This window comes from Artemia franciscana, chromosome 21, assembly GCF_032884065.1.
Source record: "Artemia franciscana chromosome 21, ASM3288406v1, whole genome shotgun sequence".
NCBI lineage: Eukaryota > Metazoa > Arthropoda > Branchiopoda > Anostraca > Artemiidae > Artemia > Artemia franciscana.
In genome coordinates this window covers 21264019-21278274 of record NC_088883.1, presented here as the reverse complement: position 1 = coordinate 21278274, position 14256 = coordinate 21264019, and the positions used below count along the sequence as shown (strand labels likewise).

The following is a 14256-nucleotide window of genomic DNA, read 5'->3' as shown; positions in this document are numbered from 1 at the left end:
AGCCTATGCTCTCATTAATAGCTTGACTTTGTAATTCTTGGCTTGAAAACGAAATGAATTTAGATAAAAAAAATCGTAATTTTTGCCAAATTTTCGAACTAATTGATGTGCACATCCTCCTAATATTATCAAACCTGCTTGACATTTCTTACGCAAACATTTTACATCACTGGCACTCAGAGAGCATCCACTAGTATTTCACCGGAAATTTTTCGCCTTAACAAATTAAACACCAAAAAATATATTGAGGAAAAAAAATCAGGTTTATAGTTAGGTGTCAGTGGACAATAAGCTAAACAAATTCCGACAAAAGCAAGAAAATGCTATGACACATCGTTGAAAACATGAAAATGGCAATAGATCAATTTGAATAAAAAGAAACTGCTTGGAAAAATGGCCAAATGCCAACACAATTCAGAGCATATCCGAAAGGTGGGTCGGATCATCATTGATAAGTGTTAAAACCGAATAAAAGACAATCACACAGCATTTATATAAGAAAATATTTTGGTTACTTAATCTATAAATACAGTGTCAAGAAAGAATAAAAACAAAATAAAGTAAATCAGTGGCTAAACACAATCCAATAGGATTCATCAAAGGGATACTACTAATATGTGTAAATTTCACAGCGATAATATGTTAGAGAATTGAGACCCACATAAATCTTCCCTTAACTCACCTGAAAAAATACCCTCAGCCTTCCAAGCTTATTCTCAATAACGCTTGTCTCCGTATAAGGTAAAAAATAGTCTTGGTTACACTGTCTGGCGCAGGAACAGTTGGAGCTGGACCACTCACCAAAGAAGAGTAGATTGTCAACGGCTAATGCAGCTTTACTATACGACTCTGGAGATAAGCAATAATCTCCTGGTACTCCTAGAGCGGTAACAATTTTCAAAAAGAGCAGTTGACTCAGAGAGTCCAGAGGTAATTTCAAAAAGCCAATAGAGAGATTGCAACAATGGTAATATTTATTTAAAGAAAAATGTATTGCATAAAAAGAGGCATTTAAAGAAAAGAAAATAGAGATGCTAAGACGAAAAAATGGGCAGGAATAACGTGACATGGTAAGTCAACTTTAACCCTTTCATGGCCGATGTCTCTTATAAGGCTCACAATGATTTTCGGCCGATGCTTGTTTCTAGTTAACAGGACTGAATTTGATTAAGTGGAAATTTCTTCATTCCGTTAAATGAACTAAATCGAACGCAGATAGAGTAGAAGTTTCTGCCGTATAGTGAGAGAAAAATATTGTGAAGTTCGCTAATATTAAAAGATTAAGTCGGTTTTGTCTTTTATCACATTTTTTCACTCTTGTATTGACACACACTTTTTGTCAATTGGTCTCTAAGATTCATCTGCCACAGGAGACGTAAAGTGCGAAAGTAATTTTCTGAAAATGTCCGTATATTATAGATGCGTTTCAGTTAGAATCTGCTATGTGATTGTATTTGCTTTTATTTTTGTTACTGTAAAAGATAAATTTACTCCATATATTGAGGCGTCAACTGCTGTATTAACCGAGGAGGCTATGGAAAGTACTGAACAAAGTCTGCGAGAGGCACTGAAAAAAAGGCGCGAAGGACGACTATGGAGAATAGACCTTAGCAGTGTAGTATTCTATGTCCCGGAGCTAGACGGCAAACTCTCTAACCTTGATTTGGAAGACTCCGAGAACGAAAGAAACCCTCTTCCTCTCAGAGAACCAGATCAATAAGAAAAGGGCAACCATTGTGAAGAAAGCGATGACGAATTATCATCTACCACTCTGTGGAAGAAGCATAAACGCACATGAAGTCCGCAAAAGTACTATAATCTGAAGCTGAGGCTGATGTCACATCAAACTCTTCGGAAGACCAGAGACGAGTATGGAATAAAGCTCTAGTACCAGAGAAGGACGTCAGCTGAATAGGACACATTTCAAGTCTCAACTCTTTGTTGGTGACTCCAATTGCCTACTACTAGAAGTTTTTCGACTCGGTCATCACAAGCATTCCTGTAAAAGATACAAACCGATATACATTACAACAGAAGGCGTTGGAGCTGAAATGAACATTTAAAGAAGCGGAACAGTTCCTTAGAATTCTTCTGCTTATTGGCATCGTAAGGCTGAAGCATAGGATGATATACTGAGAAACACCTTAACGTTATAATAATAATAATGTACTGCAACAAAAAGGCTTTGGCCTCTATTAGAATGTACCGTCAAAACTTTTCTTGAAAGAGCTGTTAGAGTCAGCCATAACCACTTCTTGGGGGAGGATGTTCCATTCCTTTACTATTTGGGTTGCTAAGGCCCCTTTTCCAACTTCTTTCTTGAAAGTGTTTTGTGTTAGCTTTTTGTGTTAGGTGTGTCCTTGCAGATTGTTTGTGTTGAAGAAGAGTGTTTCCTCTGGTCGAATGTTATTGTAGTACTTATGAGATAGTGTGAAAGTACCAATTATTTCACCTTGGAGGAGTCTATAGTAGATAGAAGTAAGTATCAGCTTTTCCCATCGTTTATAGTAGGAGAGGACTTTTAGTTTGTTAAAGGTTTTGTTAATTTTCGCTAAATCTCCTGAAGGGAACACATGTCTTTTTGAAAGTGAGGTCCTATTGTCGTGTGACCAAACTCAATGATAGGCTGAGCAAGAGACTTGAATAGAGTTTAAAAAAAAAGCTGAAAATCGTTTGAGGGAAAGTTTCTAAGAATATGTCCAACTACTTTCGAAGCTTTGCTCGCGATGAATTCGTAGTGGCTGGTGAATATTAGCTCAGTGTCTATTATTACTCCGAGGTCCTACTCAAAAAATGTTTTTGGTATTGGACTGGTGTTAAAACTATAGGTTGACTTGAAATTCTGTAGTCCAAGGCAGAGGTGGGAGCATTTGCTTGTTTTGAGCTCCATTTCCAACGTTCTTTTCCAATAGGCTATCTTGTTTAGGTCGAACTGCAGCTCTTGAATATCAATTAGGCATATGATAGGTATAAAAAGCTTTGTACCGTCAGCATAAAGTGCGATGTCTGAGTTGATATTGTCAGGCAGGTTGTCTGGAAAAAGATTGAAGAATGGGCTCAATGACGCTACCTTGTGGAATACCGCTACATACTTTTGTTACAACTGTGCTATTATAATCATCTACTTTCACCCTCTGAGTTTTGCGTACTAGAATATTCCTCTAGTCACTGACACCATGACATTTGACCGCTTCAAGGTAATAGGACATTTCTTTCAATTTAATAACGGCTCGAAGCCAATCAGGCAGGACAACGCAGAATACAACTCCTCTTCAAGGTGCAACCATTGCGCAATAGACCACAGGAGAATATGTGAAAAATCCCGAACCAAGAACGTAAATGCGTGAGGAGCAAATGCTCCTATTTAAAGGCCATCTCTGCTTCAAATAGTATATGGACGACAAGCACCGCAAGTGGGGGATGCACAAAAGCCGGAACTAGCAGTACAGTATATGATTTCGAAGTCTATAGCGGAAAAGGAATGTGGCGTTACGTCTAATTGAAAATCTTCCTAAGAACCAAAACTTTAAGATTTTCTCTTACACCTTTTATAGCAGCTTTCATCTCGTAGAAAATCTTCAGGAAATGGGTGTTGAGTTAGTTAGGATAGTGTGAATAGACCGAATGCGGAGAGCGAAACTCCCACATCTAGAAGTAAACCAAAAAATGAGAAACCCGAGAAGAGGATCGCTTGATCGGCGAAGCGTGCAACATTCTAGCATTGTCTTGACGAAGTGGTACGACAGTAAGCCTGTTCATCTCATTTTTTCAAACACCGGGCCTGACCGCACTGATTAATACAAACGAAGAGACTCAAAGACAGAGCCCCTCAAATCGACTTGACTAGACCTCATGTCGTCGACTAATATAAAAAGCTTATGGGTTAGGTTGACTTGAGTGACACTTTGATCCAGCTATACTGCACTGACACAATGGGGCAGAAATAGTACACGTGTCTTATCTACTAGTTTCAGGAGGTGAGTGTGGCAATTGCTTAGCTGCTTTACAGGCCGAAACATCATATTGATGCTGAAAAGCCTCTGTTACTAGTTCGTTTTCGCGTTGACATCGCAGACTGGCTGCTGAGAGGTTGATTGTGCATGCAGTGAGAGATGAAAGACCACTAAGTGAGTTTCCTGCTACTTTCCGATCCCATAAGAAGATGAAGAGTTACAGTGTTCCTAATTTCAGTGTTCGCTAAGATAGCTTTGTCCACTGGCCCAAGATAGTCGAAGAACAACAGAGATACAAGTCCTGTACAAAACATGCTTAAACTTTTATCACGTGTCTGAAGTGCAACGTGCACCTTTGCCTTATTAAGAACAAGAACTGTTTCAAAACATAATGCTCAAATTCTTGAGTGGACACTTGTTATTATTTAGGTGATGAGCGTTAAAAGAGTCATATTCCATGTAAAATAAATATTTGAAATAAATTATTTTTCTTCTTTGTAACCTTGTAAAAGACCTTTATTAAGCTAGAAATATATATATTTAAAAATATATATAAAATATACAAATATATAATATATGATATATATATAAATATAAATATATAAATATAAATATATAATATATATAAAAATATATATATAAAAAAATGTATATAATCTTTTCACGATTTCATATTCAGCCTTCAAAGCTTAAAATGAGCAGGATTGACTATGAATTGAGTAAAGAGATCTACTCTCTACTCAATTTCGAATTGAAATCGAAATGAATAAAGAAACCAAATTTACAAAAGAAAAGTAATTGCAACAAATACAGTGACTATAAGGTCCTCTATAGGCTAGGGTGCACTTACACTTTTATTTTGGAATTTATTTGCCGGCTGTGTTTTATTTTTTTTTTTTATTTGTCCTATCATAAACAAAATTTAAAAAGCTTGTCAGGTTTACAAGAAAAACAAAGGAAAAGAGTATATACATTTGTGACTTTCAAATTACTTTGATTAATTTAACATTTTCTTTTTGTCGCTGATTTTGTTTTGAATCGATTTTAACCAAAGGTATAGAGCATTGATACCTAAGCAAATCATTTAAAATGTTAATGGGTAAATAATGAGCAATCTATTTAGTTTGTAGGAAACAATATTTTAAACTGGTGAATAAATAAATGATTCGTAGAGGAATATAAGAGATGGTAAAATCTTGTATTTTATCTATAGACGCACTAAAATGGGAAACAACTTAAAACAGTTTAAGTCACCATTATATTCTAAACAGCGATAAGATCAAAAACCCCTCTTCTCTTTTAGAAGATGAAAAATACAAAAGCAGTAAATGCTGAATCATTCAGAAAAAAACGAGCGTGAGACTCTTCTGGACAGAATAAAATAAACATAGGATACAACAAAAAACAACAGAGTTTTACAAAAACAAAAAAACATTAACAAATATTGATCTCCTCAAAAACTACATGGCCTGCAAAGGAGGGGATATATCCACATAACGTACTATTTAAAGATAATATTTAGATAGTAAAAAAACAAAAAAAGAAAGAAAATGGGGGAGGGAGTGAGAAAAAATTCAGCAGCTTATAAAATTAAGTATGATTAATCGACAGAAATTAGACCAGCAATTGATGGCCAAAAAGTCATCAGAAACTAGATTTTTATTACAAGTCCTTTGAAGGTGTCATAGGACACCTTGAGCCGAATCAGGAGGGGCACTCTATATAATGTGACTGGCAACAAAAGGGTTAAAATAAAGTTTTACTGCTGAAGTATGCCAAATTTCAATATTCTGAGAGCTACGGAGTTGATAATTTGACCAATCAGATATAAAGAATGAAGTAAGTAAAAAATAACTGAGAAGATGGCAGGGGCTGTAGAAAATTGAAGGATAGATAGGAAAGAATATAAAGCTTTTTAACATTCAGTAACGGGTTGGATGCAGAGCATTTATCACCTATTTTATATTTTTGACCTTATTGCAAGTATTAGAGAGCGGTTTAAGAGAAGAATGAGCAGTGGGTCAAAACTGGGCCATAAAAACATACAACTGAATTAAACTGTCGAAAAGGATTCTCAAAATTGGTGAAGAAAAAAATACGTTTCAGCTTTCATAGAATATCGAGGCTTCTTTATAACTTCATTTAAATGAAACAAATATGGTGCTCAAAAGATAAATTTTCATAAAGAAGGATGCCCCAGAAATGGACTTGGCCCTTCGTATGAACTTCAGTCTCTATTTTCCTAGAAGTAACAAGGCTACCATAATCAGTAAAAGCCAAAAGGTAATTCATAGAAAGGGAACTACGATTGTGGGAGCAGGAAAATGTAGAATGACATAGAAGACAACACAATTAAAATCTATTCATATCTAAATGTGAAAACCAGGTCATTTGCACAAATAATAAGCGATTCTTGAATTAGAACATTACTTGAAAATTATATAACCTTTAAAAACTGATATTCTGTTAAACTGTATTAATTCACAATGTAATTTCGTAATTAAAATTAAATTATGTAAACTTTATTTAACAAAAGTAAATTTACAATTAAAGATTATAGTTAACAATTATTAATAAAAGAGCGATGTTCTTCAAAAATTAGTTTGTAAATCTATCATTTAATTTTACAATTGGCAATTTTACATGCATTTGTCAATTAACTATGTCAATTTTACCGATGTAATTTGTCAATCTACCATGTCAATTTTACCAATGTAATTTGTCAATTAGCCACGTCAGTTTTACAAATGTAATTTGTCAATTTACCATTTAGATTTCGCCAATACAACCTATTGATTTACCAAAAAAAATCTATTTACCATGTCAATTTTACCAGTGTAATTTGTAAAATTGCCACGGCAGTTTCACAAATGTAATTTGTCAATTAGCCATTTAAATTTTACCAATATAATTCGTCAATTTACCATTTAAATATCACCAATATAGTTCATCGATTTACCAAAAGATATCCAGTAGTAAAATAGCCAGCTTCACCGATTCTTTGCCTAGGTTTCGTCTCCTTGTTCAGGAATAACCTTTGGCTTCAAACTTCGCTTAGTTCAGGCTGATCCCATTCTTTAAGAACATAAATTACTTGTGTTGTAGTGTGGTGTTGATCACTTGTGTTGAAGCTAAAGTGCTACTGCAGTGGTGCATACATTAAACTGTTGAAGTCTTTGTTCGTGTTCAACTGCTGACTAACTGGCAACTTTAGGCAACTGGCAACTCTGGCAACTGGCAACTTTAGGAGTCAAAAATGACTCCTAACATCGTTTGATATTATTATAATAATTTATCTACCCAGGTATGGATCCGAAGGATGATAATAGGGGCACATACCCCCGTAGAATGTCGAAAGCTACATTGATTGCAGGAGTAGAGGGGTGGCCAACTACAAATAAGGAAGGCTCGGGTTTGTTGGTTACCCCTCCCCAAACATGAACTATGTATCCCCCCTGAATCTATCCATGTAAAAAGAAAGTAGAACACTGTTGCTTTGACATAAAGAAAAGTCACGGTGGTCTTTGATTTCCATCACTTTTCTTACTGCGAATACATTTGTGGCACACAGCAAATTATATAATCTGATGAGAATCGATAATTCGCTAGAATTTAGGGCTATGGAAGGGGAGATATTTTTTTAAGAGGATGAGTGAATTCTTTAAAAGCCTCTAAAACTGCCTGTTTGTTATGAAATTGAATAGAGATGGATATACTATTTGGAGAGAGGGATAACCTGCCCTCTTTTGGTTCAAAATTCATAAACTGGGCCTAGAACGAGAACAATTGTTTGAGTAAAATGCAATTTTTTTGGAAAAAAAGGGGACAGAAGCACAAAAAAAGGTGCAGGAAAATAAGGAAGAAGAGGATATAATAAATGAAAAATTAAATAAAACAGGTGAGAAAACGAAGATTATATACATTTTAAGTATGTACATTAGGTATGTATAAGAATTATATAGGTGAAAAAAAAATCAAATATATTCTTTTTGCAGTATCTTTTCTCCTCTTGCACAATTCACTTCGAAAGGTTATATTTTGTTGTTGTTGTTTTTTTTTTGTTTTTTTTTTAGTACTGAAGACGACTTTGCGGAGGTCCTTGTCCAAATATTTGCTGGATTTTCGTCTTCATATTTTGCTCCTGTCTGACAATTCCCCATTTTCCCACCGATTTGATTCTATTTTCATGTATTATATCCTTTTCTTTCTAGGTTTCATGCGTCTCGTATAGCCAGTGTTGTCTTCGAACGTGTTTACGAAAAAAAAGATTTAAATTAAAAAGACTTTACCGTCCATGTACGGAAGTTTGCAAGGTGCTTTTGCTGCTAGAGCCATTACAAAACATTTGGCAACACATTCTGACCAACTATAGTCTTCTTTTAAAATGCATGGTCTTGACTTTGTATTTAATGTTTTGAACTGAAAAATAAAATATTATTCATTACCAATTACTGAAATAAAAACTGAAATGCAATCCTACTAGGAAATCATGTCCAGCAATTAAATCAGCAGCCGGAAAAAAATATGTCATAAAATCATGAAAAATAGATTTTATACCTTTCAAAAATAAATTTCACAGCCACAGATTAACCGGCTATTACAAGGTTTTTGGGCAGTTTCACATTTTCGTCAGTGTTGCCATGCCGATCCTTGAAGATATTAAATTTAAAAAAAATAATTTTTTTAAGCTGAAAGTAAGGAGCGACATTAAAACTTAAAACGAACAGAAATTACTCCGTATATGAAATGGGTTGTCCCCTCCGCAATCCCTCGCTCTTTACGCCAAAGCTTTTAATTGTTTTAAAAAGTAGAATTGTGGCAAAGAGTCAAACTTCAGCGTAAAGCGCGAGGGATTGCGGAGGGGACAACCCATTTCATATACGGAGTAATTTCTGTTCGTTTTAAGTTTTAATGTCGCTCCTTACTTTCAGCTTAAAAAAATTATTTTGTTTTAATTTAATTTCTGAACGTTTTTGAATTAATGCATGTTTGGTTTTGGCTCTCCGCACATAAATTATTAAAATGAAACTTGTATATTAATTCTTTTTTTTGGCTAAATGACTTTCTCTTAGTTTTGATCAGACGATTTTGAGAAATAAGGGGTGGAGAAGGAGGCCTAGTTGCCCTCCAATTTTTCGGTTACTTAAAAAGACAACTAGAACTTTTAATTTTTAATGAACGTTTTTATTAGTAAAAAATACACGTAACTTAAGAATTAACTTACGTAACAAACTTTCATAACCTTATATTTTTATTATGTATACGAGGGGGTTTGTACCCTCGTTAATACCTCGCTCTTTACACTAAATCGTAAGTTTTGTCCCAATTCTTTAAGAATGACCCCTGAATCAGAAAGGCCGTAGAATAAATAGTTGAAACTAGACCTTAGTTGCCTGTGCAACGGGAAGTGTTGCAGTAACTGTGCCCTGTTCCTTAGGGCACAGTTGCGGAGCAACACGTGCAACTGTGCCCTACGGGACACAGTTGCGGAGCAACAGTCTCCATTATGTCCTTCAGAGGACACTTTTCTAATGCGGCTTCGATTGTTATCTTGAAGCATCTTTGATATGGTTTTATTTCGAGTCCTACTAAACTGAGTTTGGTAAAATGTTTAGCTGGTCCAGAAATAAACGAGAATAACACAATAACACAGTTGACAATTCTGAATATTTATACGATGGATAATTACAATTTCAAGATAAACCAGAATTTCTTTAAATAATTGAAACTAGAAATCAAATTTAACTTTTAGAATTTGTCCTGTACAACAGAATAATACGATACAAATTAAATTGCCCCGAGGGCATGACAAAACTTCCAAATAGAAAAACCCAAAGAAGGAATTTTATTTCGGAGAAACTATTGTAAGCTCCAGTTGTTAGGAGATCGAGACCTGTCGAACCGCGTTGGAAAAAAAATTCTATCTGGTCCAGAACAGAAGTTACCTCTAGAACGTCGAAACTTCGGAAATTATTTCATAGAGAACGAAGCAACTTGGTATATAGAACACTTCACTTCTTCTTGCATACTTTTCATAGCACTACTCGACAAAAATATAAGAAACATCAAAATCGAAAATTTGAGAAAATTCCAAAAAAAAATCGGAACGATATGCACTTTTCCGGAATTATTTCCGGTAAATCTATAAGAGCTACGGAATTTTGTGCTCCGGTTCTCGAAGAGACAAATGAAAGTTCTACATGAGTTCAGCATAACTGTATTTCTAACAAGTTTATTTCCGAAGCTAGGGTCGTCTTAACTTGACGCCAAACATCGAACGCAGAGTTTCTAAGAAAAAAACGGTTTTATTTTTTTTATGGAAAACTATTAGAAATTTTAGGAACTTCTCTGGAACTTTTTTACTTTGTTTCACGTTTCCCTTCCCTCTGAAAAATCTCAAATTTTTAACTCTTACCACTTCGGAGCTACAGGTCGCTGATCACGGTGAAAAAAAAAAAAAAAAAAAAAAACTACGAAAGCAGTAGTGTTGCTCCGCAACACAATTACTAAAAATACTTTAGCATAAAGAGCAAGGTATTTATCTCCTCCTAAATACCTCGCTCTTTATGCTAAAGTATTTTTAGAACCCCTCATATGCGTAATTATCTCTGTTCGTTTTCAGTTTCAATGCTACTTCTTCCTTTCATTTGAAAAAACGTTTTCATGTTTATTTTTCATTGTTTTCTTATAGTAATGCTAGAGAATCCTGCGCCCTTTTCATTGAATTTTTCTTCCCCCATGACAGATTACTCCAAGGAAAGATCCTCCAACATAGCCCCCTCTCCTCAGCCTCACCCCCAGACAAAATAAAATACCCCTGAAAACGTCTGTACACTTCCCAATAACCATTACTATATGTAAACACTGGTCAAAGTTTGTAACTTGCAGCCCCTCCCCCAGGGATTGTGGGGGAGTAAGACATCCCCAAAGACATAGTTATTATGGTTTTCAACTATGCTGAACAAAATGGCTATCTCAAAATTTTGATCCGTTGACTTTCGAAAAAAAACGAGCGCGGGAGGGGGCCTAGATGCCCTCCAATTTTTTTGGTCACTTAAAAAGGGCACTAGAACTTTTCATTTCCGTTAGAATGAGCCCTCTTGCGACATTCTAGGACCACTTGGTCGATACGATGACCCCTGGGGAAAAGAAAAAAAAACAAAAAAAAAAAACAAACAAATAAACACGCACCCGTGATTTGTCTTCTGGCAAAAAATACAAAATTCCACATTTTTGTAGATAGGAGCTTGAAACTTCTATAGTAGGGTTCTCTGATACGCTGAATCTGATGGTGTCATTTTCGTTAAGATCCTACGACTTTTAGGGGGTGTTTCTCCCTATTTTCTTAAATAAGGCTAATTTTCTCAGGCTCGTAACTTTTGAGGGGTAAGACTAAACTTGATGAAACTTATATATTTAAAATCAGCATTAAAATGCAATTCTTTTGATGTAGCTATTGATATCAAAATTCAATTTTTTAGAGTTTTGGTTACTATTGAGCCGGGTCGCTCCTTACTACAGTTCGTTACCACGAACTGTTTGAAAAACCGAAACTAATTTGTTCAATTTGGCAACACTTTTCGTCCGTAAAAATTCAAACATCAACAATCTGTTAGTTCTCCACTACTACTTACAGCACTCCCTCTTTATTATTTCGCCCTACAAATTCAAATGGAAAACTTATTTTTTGCTGATTTTTCACCTCATCATTTAATTTTAAAATATTAATAATTATTATTTAATACTCATTCATGCATTTATTATTTATTTTTGTTCGTTGGGAGTCCCCTACATGATGGGACTTGCCTTTTCCTAGATTGTACGTACACCTTAGTTGTATATTTGGCTGAAAGTCAAAGTTTCGGAAGTTGAACATCGTTAAAATCAGAAACTATGAAGGATGTACAGTATTGGCATTTAATTTGTATTAACTTTTATTTTTTATTTAGGTCGTCTTTAATTCTTATTTAAGCTTTAACTTTCAGCCGAATACACAACTATGAAGCACAGTATTGGCATTGGCATTTTGTTGAGGGGGTCAAAGGGTGGGGGTTGCGTGGAACGATCTTTCCATGGAGAAGTTTTTTAGGGGGAAGAAGAATTTTTATCTGAAGGGGGTGTCAGATTTCCCAGCATTATTTAAAAAAAAGTCAGAAATTAGATAAGAAAAACAAGTTTTTTCAAGCCCTTTTATAAAGCACTTGAGGGAGGTAATGTTAATTGTGTCTTTAAATAGAAACGTATAGAAAAGAATACAAAAATCAAACTGTGTAATAACTATGACTGTTTTGTAACATAAGATTATCTGACTTTGAACCCCGGAATTCATTCAAATTTCAAGAAATAACTCATGATAAACTCAGATTTAAATTCATTACAGGACTTTCGATGAGGAAAATTTTACGAAATCGAATATTTCCTTTCAATAAATGAAAAGTTTTAGGGACTCTTGTAGCAACACAGAAACAACTAAAGGTTGAGTTATTTTTTAAAGTGTATCTGACTAATTCAGACCCCAACCTTCCCTGGTGGTTCAAGAAACCCTAAGGAAAAGGGGTTTATGTTGGGTTTACAAAGGATTTCTAGGTCTAAAACAATTAACTAATTACCAATTAGACTATAGGATGGTCAACAAAGAACCTCAATAAAGGACAAAGTAAGTTCAGCCATTCAAATGACTTGATTTAAAGATTAATTAATACAAATGTTTAAATGATTAGTCAAGATTTGAAATAAACTAACTAATTACCGATCGAACATAAATTCTCATGTCTTTTCCCCAGCCGCGGTAAACGGTACTTCCATGGGTTCGGATCCCGATTAAAGCCGAGTCTCTCGAGTCGTGTACCAACAGTTTCCAGCCATCATCAAGATTATAGAGACTCTTTTCCTTCTCTTCGAGCTTTAAGTAGAAATTGTTAAACATGCCAGAAAGTCTGAACTGAAGGGTCATCTACAATAAAAATCAAATTGAGAAGTTCAGAAAGAGAAAAGAGAAAATATAAATGGTTGTATGTAGAAGGGGGGCAGATGTCCTCCTTTAGAATTAAAATTTACACTAGATATGGCTGAAAAACTAGATGGTTGAAAAAGCAGATGATAAAAGGTAGATGGCTAAAAAAAGTAAAAGGTTGAAGGTTTACAAAAGAGTCATCTATAACAATAATCAAATTGTGAAAGTTCAAATTTAACAAAAAGGGATATTATACACGGGCGTATGCGGAGGAGGGGGAGGGACAGTTACCCCTCTAGAATCTCAAATTAAGAACAGATATGGCTGAAAAAGAAAATGGCTGAAAAAGCAGCTGAAGAAATATAGATGGCTAAAAGCAGTTGAAAAAAGCTATATAGCTAAAAAGCAGTTCATAAAAGGTAGACGGTTGACAAAAGAGTCATCTATGATTAAAATCGAACTGGGAAAGTTCAGATTTCAAAAAAAAGATAATATACATGGGCGTACAGAGGAGGAGAGGGCGCAGATACCCCCCCCCCTAGAATTTCAAATTTATACTAGATATGGCCAAAAAAGCAGATGCTTGAAAAAGTAGATGAAAAAGGGTAGGTGTCCAAAAAAGCAGTTGATAAAAGGTGGACGGCTGACAAAAGAGTCGTCTATAAACATTCAAATTAGGAAGTTCAGGTTGGGGAAAAAAAATCCATGTTTGCAAGGAGGAGGGGGGGAAAATGTTCTCCCTCTAGATTTCAAATTTATACTAGATATTGCCGAAAAAAGTAGTTGGTTGAAAAAGCAATTGATAAAATGTAGACTGTTGACAAAAGAGTCATCTATAATAAAAGTCAAATTGGGAAAGTTACGATAAAAAAAAAAAAAAAACACGAAAATATACAGTCATACGGAGGGGGGGGTCGGGGCAGATGACCCCCTCAGAACTTTACACTAGATATGGCTTAAAAAGAAGATGGTTGAAAAAGCAGTTGCAAAAAGTTAGATTGCTATAAAAGCAGTTGATAAACGTATACGGTTGATAGCAGATGATAGCTGGAATGAAAGAATAAAAGTCCAACAAGAAGCAATTATCCATAAAGTCTTGGAAAGACTTAGCTCTAATCTAAGAAGCTTATTGAGGACTTGTGATTTTTGGTGGATTACTTATTAATAAAGATTTCATAGGTATGATAGAACTTGCTGGTAATGTAAGGGTTTGTGAACTGCCGATATAACTTCAGCTTGCCCATCCTTAATTACAAAATTGGCTACCCCTCCCCCTTAGAGAAGAAACTACGTACAGCCATGAACATATATACTTTTCCTTTATAGTCCGTACAATTACAACCTTTCACT

The 14256-nt window shown here is 35.0% G+C and overlaps 1 long non-coding RNA gene across 1 annotated transcript; it reads right to left on the bottom strand.

Moving 5' to 3' along the window:
- Positions 1-582: 582 nt before the first annotated feature.
- Positions 583-12845, bottom strand: LOC136041066 (uncharacterized). The gene is made up of 3 exons (XR_010620957.1): positions 12703-12845; positions 8243-8372; positions 583-879 (listed from the first exon to the last, which is right to left on the bottom strand). It is a non-coding gene; the product is annotated as an uncharacterized LOC136041066 (long non-coding RNA).
- Between the last annotated feature and the right edge of the window lie 1411 nt (positions 12846-14256).